Source organism: Moschus berezovskii, chromosome 24 (genome assembly GCF_049115385.1).
Source record: "Moschus berezovskii isolate FMDL1 chromosome 24, NW_MosBer_1.0, whole genome shotgun sequence".
NCBI lineage: Eukaryota > Metazoa > Chordata > Mammalia > Artiodactyla > Moschidae > Moschus > Moschus berezovskii.
The window spans coordinates 31510786-31524829 of NC_142483.1; positions in this window are offsets into that span (position 1 = coordinate 31510786).

The window sequence follows — 14044 nt, forward strand, 5'->3', positions numbered from 1 at the left end:
GAGATTTTTAATGGAATGCCGTTGTCACGTGAGCCCTCGGCCAAGGCCATTTAAGCAAATAACTCATTGTCTGAGGGGAAAGAGGAGAAAGTTGGGAAAAGAACGGACAGGGCTGCTTTGAAATGGTGCATAAATACGAATGTGATGAGGGGAATCTGTGGCTTCAGAACCCTGCCATGCCTACGTGGCTGAGCCCCAAGTGCTAGCTCTGTCCATTTCACCCCAGACCTACTGTGCACCTTCCACCCATCTAACCCTTGCCACCGCCCCTGAGTCCAGAAACCTGGCACATGCCAAAGGTTACATAGTGCATCTGAGGTCACAGGCCTGAAGAAGAGAATGAGGGTGGGAGCAGAAGTGAGGGAAGGGAAAGAAAGAAGAAAGGAAGGAGGGAGGCAGGGAGGCAGGGAGGGGAGAAGGGAGGAACCCATGAGGAAGGAGGGCTAACATCTCAGAAAGAGATGGTGGCTCTGCCCTGTGATGAACTGTCTCCAGGGGCTGCGTGCAAAGCAAAGGCCAAGGAGAATCTGCAGTATTTATTGACTCAGTGAACATAACAGAGATCCAGGACAGAGCCTAGATGAACCTCCCCACTTTTCCAACACCCTGAGCTGCCCTGCATGGAATTCCCAGCAGAGAGGTGCTGGGAGTGAGATGCAGGATCAAGAGACAAGAGGGAATGGGAGGGAATGGAAAGGAGGAAAAAGAGGGGAGTGTTGCCCAGAGAAGGGGCCCATCAGGACCCTGGGGCCTGAGCCTGAGCTGTGACAGGAGGGACCTGTCCTCCAGGCTGCGGGGCCAGGGAGGCAGCGAGCGGGCCACGGGCGGGTGAGTCAGGGTGCCCTTTGAGCCCAAAACACCAAACTGGGGGCTTTCTATCATGAGCCCTTCCTCAGATGTCACCCGTGCCAGGGAGGGACAAAGGGGCACTTGGGGGTGGGGGGCATGCAGCAGGAAGGAGGGAATGAAGTCAGGAGAGGAAGGTGCTCTGGAGGGAGAGACGGAAAGGGAGATAGAGCCAGGGAAGGAAAAGAGAGAAAGACACATGAGGGAGGGAGGATGGGAAGAAAGGGGAGTGGAGATGGGGGAGGGCTGGAGGAGGCGGAGCTCCTTCTGAGACTCCTCCCCAGCCTGTCCCTTCCTAGCTTTAAAGAGGACGGAAGCCCACTCACCCCCAGGAGTGCGGTCCACTAGAGCACCCTGTCCCTCATTATGGGTCTGTCGGAGCCACTCCACAAAGGAGTGGCTAAGACACTGGGAGGTCAGGAGAGTGGGGCTACCCTGGATCTGGGGTTCCAGCCCCCACCTCCACTCACTAGGTTACCTTGGCCAGCCCGCCGCCCCCACAACCCAGGGTCCTCATCTGTAAAGTCAGGGAGCTGATAGGCAATGATCTGCTGGCTCTCTCTCTCAGCCTGTGCTTCTGGAAGCAGAATCCACGTTCTCTAGCGCTCTGTGCAATCAATTCGACCCCAATCCTCATCTCACACACAAAGAGAGGAGGCTTAGAACTTAAATAACTTGCCCAAGGCCACTCAGCCAGGAGCGGGCAGAACTGGCCAGCAAATCCAGCCTGGACAGGCTGGAAGCTCACCTCCCTTCCTGAACCACCAACCACAAAGCCTCTCTAATCTGACCGTGCTGCAGGGCTATCTGATTCCCCCGCTATGGTCACAGAACTCCAGAACGTCAGCCGGGCACCAGGCTGCCCAGGATCAAGGGGACACGCATAGCTTCTTGGGCAGTGGCGGTGGCGGTGACTCCATCCTGGCCTGAAGGATGTGTGGGAGCGACAGGTCCAGTCACAGGTCATGTCTTTCAAGGAAGGGGCATGCTGCCCCCTCCTTCTCCTTCCCAGCTTCCTACCCTACCATGTGAGGCTGGCGATAAACCCCCCCTGGCAGGGCCAGGAGAGAGGGAGCAAGGGAGGCATTCACTCTGAGGGGTGCACAGCCCAGACAGGAATGAATGGCTCCCTCAGTTCTGCGCCCCGGGCATCTGGCCCTGGCTCTAGGATCCTGTGGATGAGGAGCCCTTGCTATGAGCAGCACCACCATCTGTATCAACACATCCCTAACCATGCGGCAGAGGTGGAGGTGGGGTGGTCCTCATGGAGAGGAGCGGGAAGGGCTAGCTCCTCCGGCATGTCTGACAGGCTCTCCGGCCACCCTCTCAGCAGGGGCTGAGGCCCTGCTCTCTCCACACACACTTCCGTCCTCCAATTCCTTCTCTGAATCACAGTTGGAACAATCCTTCCAAACAAGATGTGGTCCCATTGTTCTCAGAATAACACACAAGAATAACAAGCAGAAGAGCATCTCTCATTGGCCCACGATGTCCTGCCCACTTTGGTCACTTCCTTCCTCCACGGCCTTCTCGCGCTCCACTTGCTGTGGTTTCGCCTCCGGGCTTTCTTTACTTTTTTTGCAGACCCTGAACTATGACACATGGAGTAGTCCTGTCTTGAACATTCTCCCCCTGCCCCCTCTCTCTGTTTCCCATCCTTCAGATCTTAGCTGAAGTGTCACTTCCTCAGGGACACTCCTCTGATGTCCTGACGTGTCAGCATCCTTCCTGTGTATGCCCATAGCGCCTGCACCTTCCCCTCTTAGCATTCCTCAAGGCTGTAACTGTCCCTCAGAGTGTGCAATTAAATCGTGTTGCTTCCCCTGCAGACTGTGGACACATCTCACCATCCCCCAGGTCTAGCACAGCATCTGGCCCCTGGTGATGCTCAATAAACATGTCACAAGTGAGTAGGTGACAGAGGCTCTGGGGCTTTGGAGAAACCCAGGCACCAGTGACGTGTCTAACACAGCAAAAGCCATGTCAGGGTGGAGCGTCCAAGAAATGGTCCTCACCCAAGTGACACCCTCTGACTCCGTCTGGTTTGCCTCTCACAATATTGGTTCCAGGGAAATTACAGGAACGCTTCAGAACTTGCTATGACCCTCCCTTTGTTCCACAGCTTGTGAACTACCTACCTGCCACAGGCAAGCCACACCAAGCCTCTGAATCTTAGTTTCAGTACAAGCAAAGTGAAGAAATTCATGGGATCTGCCCAACCTAATTTTTAAGACTATCTTGATAATGTGATCAAGATAACATGAGGGACCATGGGATGAATTAATATCCTTTACCACTGCCCCCTCAAGAAGTAGGGTCAGTTTCTTCATCCCCTCAGTCTGGGCTGGGCTGGTGCCTGCTTTAACCAATATGATATGGAAGAAGTGACCATAGGCCAGTTCCAGGTCTAACCTTTAAGGGAATCAGCAGCTTCTATTTCCTCCCCTTTGAAGCTCAGGCTCCATGCTCTGAGGAAGCCCAAGCAGCCTCGTGGAGAGGCCCACGGAAAGAAGAACTAAAATTAGCTGGAGCCCAAGTTGAGCTTGCAGCTGACAGCCAAAATCAGTCTGTCTGCTCTGTGAGGGAACTTTCTTGGAAGAGCCTGTTGCTCAGTCGAGCCACCCCATTGAAGCCTTACCAAAATCACACACCTATGACCAAAATTTTTTTTTAAAAACTACTGTTACTAAGCTACAGCAATTAAAATAGCACAGTTTTGTCACAAAAAACAGACACAAAGATCAATGAAACAGTATGGAAAGTTCAGAAATAAACCCATGGACTTACAGTCAATCTATGACAAAGGAGGCAAGAAAACGCAATGGAGAAAAGATAGTCTTCATTAAGCTGTGCTGGGAAAACAGGACAGTCACATATAAAAGAATGCAATTAGAAAATTCTTTAACATGATATACAAAAATAAACTCACAATAAAGATCTAAATGTAAGACCGGATACTATAAAACACCTAGAGGAAAACAGGCATAATTTGACGTAAATTGAAGCAATACTTTTTTGAATCCACTTCATAAAGTAGAGGAAACAAAAGTTAAAAAAAAAAACCTAACCTAATTAAACTTAAAAGCTTTTTTGCACAGCAAAGGAAACCATGGACAAAATGAAAAGTCACTTACTGAATGGGAGAAAATATCTGCAGATGATATGACCAATAAGGGGTTAATATCCAACATACATAAACAGCTCACACAACTCAATGTCAAAAAACAACAACAGCTACCTGATTAAAAAATGGGCAGAAGCACTAAACAGATATTTTTCAAAGAAGAAATGCCAATGGCTGACAAACACGTGATAAGATTCTCAACGTCACTAATCATTAGGAAAACGCAAATCAAAACCTCAATGAGATATCACCTTATAACACTCAGAATGGCCATCCCGAAAAAGAACACAATAATAAACATTGGTGAGGATGTGGAAAGAAGGGAACTTTCCCACACTGTTGGTGAGACTATAAACTGGTGCAGTCACTACAGAAAACATTATGGAGGTTTCTCAAAAAACTAAAAGTAGAACTACCACACAACTGTTGGGTATATATATGAAAAAAACAAAAACACAAATTTGAAAAGATAAATGCACCGAACGCTCATAGCAGCATTATTTACAACAGACAAGATACGGAAACAACCGACAAGTGTTCATCAACAGATAGATGGATAAAGAACGGAATGGAGGAAGAAGCTGCGGGACACAAGTATACAATGAAATCCTACTCCGCCACCCAACAAAGCCCGTATTTTGCCACTTGCAGCAACCTGATGGACTACGCCAAGTGAAATAAGTCAGACAGAGAAAGATAAATACTGTAAGATATCACCTATATGTGGAATCTAAAAAAATATTGCAAACTGGTGAATATAACAAAAAGAAGCAAACTCACAGACATAGAGAACAACTTAGTGGTTATTAGCTGGGGAGGAGGATATAGGGATGGGAGAGCGGGAGGTACAAACGATCGGGTATAAGATAGGCTCAAGGATCTACTGCACCACGTGCGGAACATAGCCAGTCTTTTGTGATAACTGTAAGTGGAAAGTAACCTCTAAAACTGTTGTTTTTAAATCACTTAATCCTTGGAATTGAGGCTGTATTAAGTCCAGGCTGTATATTGTCACCCTGCTTATTTAAGTTATATGCAGAGTACATCATGTGAAATGCTGGGCTGGATGAATCACAAGCTGGAATCAAGATTCTTGCGGGAAGCATCAACAACCTCAGATATGCAGATGACACCCCTCTAATGGCAGAAAGGAAAAGGAACTAAAGTGGAAGAGAAGAGTGAAAAAGTTGGCTTAAAACTCAACATTAAAAAAACAAAGATCGTGTCTCATCACTTCATGGCAAATAGATGGGGAAAAAGGGGAAAGAGTGGCAGATTTTACTTTCTTGGGCTCCAAAATCACTGCAGATGGTGACTGCAGCCATGAAATTAAAAGACGCTTGCTCCTTGGAAGAAAAGCTATGACAAACCTAGACAGCATATTAAAAATCAGAGCCAACAAAGGTCCATCTGGTCAAAGCTATGGTTTTCCAGTAGTCATGTGCAGATGTGAGAGTTGGACCATAAAGAAGGCTGAGTGCCAAAGAATTGATGCTTTTGAATTGTGATGCTGGAGAAGACTCTTGAGAGTCCCTTGGACTGCAAGGAGATCAAACTAGTCAATCCTAAAGGAAATCAACCCTGCATATTCAGTGGAAGGACTGATGCTGAAGCTGAAGCTCCAATATTTTGGCCACCTGATGAAAAATGCTGACTGACTGGAAAAGACCGATGTTGGGAAAGATTGAGAGGAGGAGAAGAGGACGACAGAGGATGAGATGGCATCACCGACTCAATGGACATGAGTTTGAGCGAACTCCGAGAGACAGTGAAGGACAGAGAAGCCTAGAATGCTGCAAGCCACGGGGTTGCAAAGAGTCAGACACGACTTAGCGACTAAACAACAACAATCCTTGGAAGGGATTGGGAAAAGGGTGTTATTACACAGCAATAGGCAGCCAAAGCAACATGTTTGGACTAGCACAGTTCTCAATACTTACATTTATTTCCAATTCAGGACAGTAGTGTGTCCATGGGGGTGTTCTGGAAATTGGCAGGGGGCATATTTTTATTGCCACAATGACCAGGTTTGTGGGGTGGAAGACAGTGTGCTATTGGCATTTAATGCCCATGAGCCCAAGAACATTAAATTTATTAAATATCCAAAAATGTCCGAGATAGTCACCTACAGCTAACTGCCTCACATGAAATAATAATAGTGCTCTGACTAAAAAACAGTCAGTCACAACATTAAAGACCTGTATAGAAAACTGGCTTAAAGTTAAAGATGAAATAAAAATATAAGCACTTAATGTAAACTGCTTTCTCAGCAAGGAAAAATAGGATCCATCTTGATGTCAACTTTAATCACTAGAGAGGCTGCCTGGAAGACTGTATTGAAAATTCCTTGGAGGATCATCAAGGACTGGATGCCGTGATCAACTAGTGATCCCTGTCGTTGGCAGGGGAAGGGAGAGTAGTGGCCTTGAAGTAGGGTGATCATATAATGTAACATCCAAACCGGAACACTTTGGGGGGTAAAAGCGGGCAGTGTTAGTACACTGGGACGACAGGCATAACCTGGGACTGTCCCAATAAAACCAGAACATACTGCCACTCTGCTTCTGTGCCATGGATGTCGTCTCTGGCACATCCCAATGTGCAGCTCAGAGGTAAGCAAAATAGAGGCTTGTCTGGACCTACAAGCCCTTGAGATCCTGAATGTTAATTTCCCTTTTAAGTACTCAGTTTCAGTGTGTGGTTAGGTATGAAGAATTGTTCTAAAGAACGCATTAAAAATTAATTAAGAGTTTCCTCTAATATTTAATCTTACCAGCCATGTACTCTGAGTGATGTATTCCCAGTCAGCGTGTCAGCCCATGAATAATTAAAAGAGAAGGGGAGTGTGATTCAGCCCCTCGATGAGGCTTTCTGGGGTTTTAGATGCAGCACAGAGCCTGGGACTGAATCTCCCAAGGAAAAGTTCCGCATTGAACAGCAGGGTCCAGTCCCGTCCAAAGCCCTAACAGTGGCATTCATCATGAGTCAGCCTCACAGGGAGATGGAGATGGATTTGTCTCTGTGGAGCCATCAGCCCCTGAGACGTGTCAGCCCTGCCTTCTTCCCAGGAGGGAGGAGGGGGAGTTGGTGGTGAGTTATAGAAACCTTCCCAGGGCTCCTCCACGTGCTGAGAGCTTCCATATTTCCTCACCTCTAAGACACATGCTTCTTCATTTTGTAACATTTTGGAAATCAAGAGGTGACTTAAAATCAATGGGAGGATTTAAGGTGGTATTTCTTGGGAGGTGTTCCAATGTGACGGTTCAGAGCCAGGCTCTGGAGTTGCACTCAGGGCTCTGCCATTTCCCAACTGTGTGGCCCCAAGCAAATTGCACCTACTCTGTTGCCTCATCTGAAAACTGAATCTATTCCTAACAGTCCCAATTTGATAATAAATGAAAAAGGGCTTGAGTATAGTGCCTGGCAGATAGTAAGCTCTCAACATGTTAGCTATTATTTCTTTTCGTTTTCCTTCTGCATGTTGTTACTAAATTGCCGGTATATCTAGAAACTGACAGCATTTTCAATGTGTCTGCAGTACCATCAGCTTCAGAAAGAGCTCAAAAACAATGACTTCTGAGCCCGCTCTATTGTGACACCCAGCATATCAATGGTGGCTCATCTTTGCTGTATCAAGTAGGGGAAATACATATTTGATATCAGGTGAAAGTTTATTTGATATCATTTCTATTAGTCAAGATTTGAAATAGCTCAACTGGAATTCCATCACCTCCACTAGCTTTGTTCGTAGTGATGCTCTCTAAGGCTCACTTGACTTCACATTCCAAGATGTCTGGCTCCAGGTGAGTGATCACGCCATCGTGATTATCTTCGTCGTGAAGATCTTTTTTGTACAGTTCTTCTGTGTATTCTTGCCACCTCTTCTTAATATCTTCTCCTTCTGTTAGGTCCATACCATTTCTGTCCTTTATCGAGCCCATCTTTGCACGAAATGTTCCCTCAGTATCTCTAATTTTCTTGAAGAGATCTCTTGTTTTTCCTATTCTGTTGTTTTCCTCTATTTCTTTGCATTGATCTCTGAGGAAGGCTTTCTTATCTCTCCTTGCTATTCTTTGGAACTCTGCATTCAGATGCTTATATCTTTCCTTTTCTCCTTTGCTTTTCGCTTCTCTTCTTTTCACAGCTATTTGTAAGGCCTCCTCAGACAGCCATTTTGCTTTTTTGCATTTCTTTTCCATGGGGCAAATGTAGGAAACGTGACGATTCTCTAAGAATGTCTCCCTCCCAAATTCCAACCCGCCTCTTTTCTGAATTTGATACACTAAACCCAGGACCAAGGCTTCCTTTTCTTTTAGCAGTGGCACAGGACAAATTGGGATAGAAAGAGGAAGTGTAATCTCCATCTGGACTTTTGTATCAAAATAACATAGGCAATCACCACCCATCATGGCCCCCAAGGAATGTCATAGGTCTGATGGTTCCAAGAGAAGGTGAAAACCACAAGTGTTGCTGTTGGTGGGAATGCAAACTGGTGCAGCCATGATGGGAAACAGTATGGAGGTTCCTCAAAACACTAAAATAGAGTTGCCATATGATCAGCAATTCTACTCCTGGGTACATATCCAGATAAAACTATAATTCAAAAACAGATACCTGCACCTCTATGTTTGTAGCAGCACTAGTCATAACAGCCAAGGCGTGGAAACAACTTAAATGCCCATTGACAGATGAATGGATAAAGAAGATGTATGTGTGTGTGTGTGTTCTTCCTGAGATAGTGGACCTGTTTCTGAGGGCCATCTAGGTCTTCAGAGTTTCCCAAAGTAGTTGAAGACTAGCTACTGGTCCATTTAGCTCAAAGGTGTCAACATCTGACCTTCCATCCATGATCAGGGGGAGAAAGCAGCTGCCATTCCATACCTATCTTTTGCATCTCCCCAAAGCAGACCTGAGATGAGGCATTGGACACAAGGGGCCAGTTTAGGGGCTGATCCCAGGAAACACCAGTAGGAAAGGAAGGAAGGGAGGAAAGATGGGAGGTTAAGTAAAGGGTGCATTGCCAGGTCACCACTGTGGGCAGAGGGGTCACCATCCCACTGGTTGCCTCCATGAGACTGTGGAGCACAGGCCTCAGAATTGTCTCCCCATCTCAGGGTTGAGACGTCAGAGCGTCTATATCCACTGACTCCCTGCTAATTGCAGGCTGCTCACAGCAGCATTAATTCTTGGGCACTTGCAGACGGCTCTGTGCCTGGCTTGGCTGGCTTCTGCATTCAGAGAAAGCCTGCAGGCAGAGAACCATTGGTGCTAGAGGTGAAAGCCTCACTGTGTGACCAAGCTGTGGGCGACCACCAAGGTAGCCTGGGGAAGACAGACGGGCACTGCTGGTATCTGCTATGAAGAGCCGCTGTATTAACTTGTCACCACCACCAAAACCAGGTGGCTTCAAATAATGGCAATTTATTTTGTCCCAATTCTGGAAGCTAGAAGTCCAAAATCAAGGTGTCAGCTGAGCCAGGCTCCCTCAGAAGTCCCTCAGTTCAGTTCAGTCACTCAGTCGTGTCTGATGCTTTGCGACCCCACGGATTGCAGCACGCCAGGCTTCCCTGTCCATTGCCAACTAGAGGAGAATGTTTTCCTGTTTCTTGCAGCTTCGTTTTTCTCTGCAGTTCTTGGCATTCCTTGGCTTGTAGCAGCTAACTCTGACTCTGTCTCCACATGGTCATCTTCTCTGTGTCTTCAAATTGTGTGTCTGTCTCTGAGACCCAATCTTCCCCCAGGATAAGGGCATGAGTTACATTGCATTAAGCATCCACCTACTCCATAGGACTTCAACCAGATATATCTGCAATAACCCTGTGTCCAAATACAGTTATATCCTGGGGCGCTGGATAAGCACTTCAACACATCTTTTGGTGGGGGGGCATCCAGCTCAGCCCAGGGCAGGCACCTTCTGCATGTGATATCCTCTAATCCCAACAGTAGCCTGCAAGGTAGGTGTCACTACCCCAGTGTCACACATGAGGAGGCTCTAAAGGACAGGAGCCACCCAAGGACACCCAGCTGGGAAGCCGCAGAGCTGGGAGCTGTACTTGGTTCCACGTCAGGCAGGTTGTTTCTCAGCAGTGGCGTCCCCTGTCACTGACACTAGTTGGAAGGAACAAGTAAAAGTGTAGGCACTCAAATCAGATGACACAAGTTCAAAGGCCACCTCCACTGCTAACTATTGTGAGAACTTGGCACATTCCTGACTCCCTGGGAGGCTTGCCCCCTTATTTTGAAACCTGGGAATCAGAATAGCACCCGAAGCACATTCTGCAGGGAGGAGTAATTAGGACAGCAGGTGAAAAGTCGAAAGTGGAGGGGCGGGAACGCAGCGAGTGCACAGTGACTTCTGGCCACTGCTATGTCATCACAGAAGCATTTAATCCTCCTGAATGTTAAAACATCCATGCCTAAGCCTCTGTAAAAAGCTCAGTTTCCAGGCCACAATCCAGGATCCCTTTTGTCTTTTGCTTCTTGTCACAGCAGCCCCCAGGGCTCCCTGGAAGGGACCTGATGGGCTGGACGGCTGGGTGGCCCCTGCACATGCTCCCCCAGCACCCAACTTGCTAATTAACGCCCCTGCAACAGGAGACTGTGAGACCAGGATAAATATAGCAGCCCTTAATCTCCTGCCTGCGCTGGTGGCTTTATCTCAGCCCTTCCTCCAGGGCCACTGGGGGCTGGAGGGGCAACGGGCAGATGTCCTCCCACCCCTTGCAAGGTGGGGCTGCAGCCAGAGGATTTCCTCCAAGCCTGGCGAGGGCCCGGAGGAAGGGAACGTGCAGCCACTCCAGGCAGATGTGCTGTGATGAACACTCTCAGAGCACAGAGCTAGGGGCACGACTGAGAGCTTCATTTGCACCCGGAATTGCACATTTCAAGGGCAGGACCTGGTGACCCAATACGTGCAAGTGAGCATACACAGGGCTCATAATTCATGCATTTCCCTTCCTCCTGTTGAAAAAAAATGTGGCAGGGATGCGGGAGGGGGAGAAAGAGGGTGAAGCACCGGTCTGAACAGGTAGTTATTTTTCTGCCTGGGGCTCAGCCTGGCTGAGAACCAACTTGTCAAAAGTGGAAGCTGAAGGCCAGGTAACTTGTTGTGCAGACAGCAGCCAGCTTGGCGCTCCTGGGAGTGACTTTCCAGAGTGGCCTGTGTTCACTGCCTGAGCTCTGAGTGGTCTTTTTAATCCTGGACAGAACAGTCTTGTGACAGCTAAAATCCAGAGAGAGGGCACAGGCCACAGCTACGCGGCCAGGCGCTCAGGATGCACGTGGTAGCTGCCCCTCCCAGGGCAAAGCGGGGGCTGGATGGGGAAAGCCTGCTCCCTTCCTTCAGGCAGCTGCCAGTCCCACGGGAAGAGGGGAACCTCAAGCGAAGAGGATCCAGAGGCTCTGCACACAGATTACCGTAGGAAAACACAAGTGGCAGCGCTAACCCAGCCGGGCAGTCAGGGAAACTTCCTGAAGAGTGGGACATCCAAGAGGAAATGTGAAGAATAAATAGGAGTCAGCAGGGAGAACCAAAAGTACAAAAACAGCTTGGCACATTCTGGGATATTCTGGAACATGAAGTTTCAGGAGGGTGTTGGGAAGGGTGGGAATTAAAGAAGCAAATGAGGTTTAAAGAATTAACTACAGATTTCAGCATCTAATTCTATAAAGAGGAACCAGCAGCCTCAAAGAGTCACGAGTATATTTTACCTGATAGAAAGCACTTGTGTTTTCTTTCAAGACGTCTCTATTCATGCAAATAAGTGTTTCCTAAACATCAACTGTGGAGCAGACCCTGGGCTGATGCTGGGGATTTGAAGGTAGTCCAGACACAGTCTTGTTCTCAAGGAGCTCTAAGAGCTAAGGTTTATCGCACACTCATGAGCCCCAGGCACTCCACAGGTTCTATCTCATTCACGCCTCTCAAAACTCTGCCTCCAGAGGGTGGGGTGGAGTGGGGGCTGGTGTGGATGGAAACTTTTGCCTTCCACAGTCACCCAGGTCTTGTATCAAAAGGGGGTGGGGGGAGCTCAGCATTAATGCACCAGAGGGCTTCAGGGTTTGTGAGGTGACAGAAATGCATGGGGTGGGTATGAGGCAAGATGGAAAGAGAAATGGACACAGAAAGACAGACAAACCTGAGACAGAGGGCCAGACAGAGAGAAACAAAGATGAGAAAGAGATGGAAAGGCAGAGTCAGACATAAGAGAAGAAAGACAGTGGAGAAAGAGAGACAGGGGCAGGTAAAGACCAAGAGGGGGGAACTCAGAGCAGGGCACAGAATCATCAAAGAACAGCGAGAATGAGAGACTCCAGAATGCGAGAGACAGAAGCAGAGAAGGCAATGCCCCCAGCTGAGGTCTTTCCTAAGAAACCCAGGTCCCGCCGCAGAGGTCTGGCCTGGTCAATGCTCTGCTGCTGCTGCTGCTGCTGCTGCTAAATCACTTCAGTCGTGTCCGACTCTGTGCAACCCCATAGACGGCAGCCCACCAGGCTCCCCCGTCCCTGGGATTCTCCAGGCAAGAACACTGGACCATTCCAGTGGACCATTCCAGTGGACCATTTCCTTCTCCAATGCATGAAAGTGAAAAGTGAAAGTGAAGTCGCTCCGTCGAGTCCGACTTTTCGCGACCCCATGGACTGCAGCCTACCAGGCTCCCCCATCCCTGGGATTCTCCAGGCAAAAGTACTGGAGTGGGGTGCCATTGCCTTCTCCAGGTCAGTGCTCTAGGTGGGCCTAAAGCCCAGCTGAGTCCAGGGCCATGCCAAAGGGAGAGGCTAGGGCCCGAGGGAATAGGGCCTTGAGACACCCAGTCCAGGAGGGTGCCAGAAGTGGAAGAAGAGTGTGCCTGCAGTAGCTCCCCAACCCTCTCCCAAAGTTCCCACCAAATTCTTCCCCATCCAGCCCCACAGGCCAGGCAGGGAGTAAAGGTCACCGAGTATCCCCCAGGGCTGCAGCCTGCAACTGGCAGCCTGCACGATCCAGCCAAGGAAGCAGGCCAAGAAGTCTGGCCAAAGAAGTAAGCTCCGAAGCTGCTCCATTTGGATTCCACAGGACGTCTGGGCCCTCGGCTCAACAGCCACTGTGTATGGCGGGCTGTGTGTGCACCACCCTGGTCAAGCCCTAAAGGTCAAGGTGAAAACAATACTCCGATGGTGCCAGGTACTGAATCCCCATAGTAAGGCAGGCACTAGTAGCAGTCTTTTTTACAGATGTGGAGACCGAGGCCCAGACAGGTTAGGGACCTGTCCAAGGTCACAGAGCCAGCACACTTTAACTATTAGGTTTGCTGTTAGGATGCTTGTCATTTTTCATTCATGGAGTCAAAGCCAAGGGTCTGAACCCGCTGGCTCCCTGACTTAAAAGCTGAGCCTTTGCTGAATGTCGGGCATGTGAGCTGTAACCAGGAGCACAATCCCACCCCCCACCCCCCGCATGACCTCCTAGAGCTCAGTGCTCAGTGTTTGACGGGAGGACCCTCACCAGCAGTGGGTTTGCAGCCAGCCACTCAGAAGCTTTCAAAGCAGAGCCTTCTTACAGCAGAATTCATTTAGGAGTCAAGAAAGTGAGAAGCACTGGTTCTCCACCTTGGCTGTCCATAGAAACGGCCCAGGAAACTTAAAAGTCCTGATGCCTGGGACTCCTCCAAAGAAATTCTGACTGAGCTGCTTTGAGGTGATGCTTGGACACTGAGATGTTTTAAACACCCTGGGTGATTCCAATGGGCAGCCAGGGCTTAGAATTTCTGGTATATTCAGGATGGTTTCAAAGCCCCATTCTAGTGTTCAGGGCACCAAAGGTCCGGTTCTGTGTCTTGGGCAAATGGGTACCTGAGTCAGTTTTCTCATTTAAAAACATTATGGGTGGGGAAAAGGGAGAAATGCTTCTTTAGCACCTACTTCATGACAGGCAAGCTATAAAAGGTATTCCTTTTATTCCCCTCAACAATTTTATGAGGCTGGTAGCATCACCCCATGCCTGAATTCACCCAGCAAAGTGACAGCTAAGTGATGGAGCATGGATTGAGACTCCACATGTTTGATTCAGAAACCCTAGCCCATCTGCTATACCAC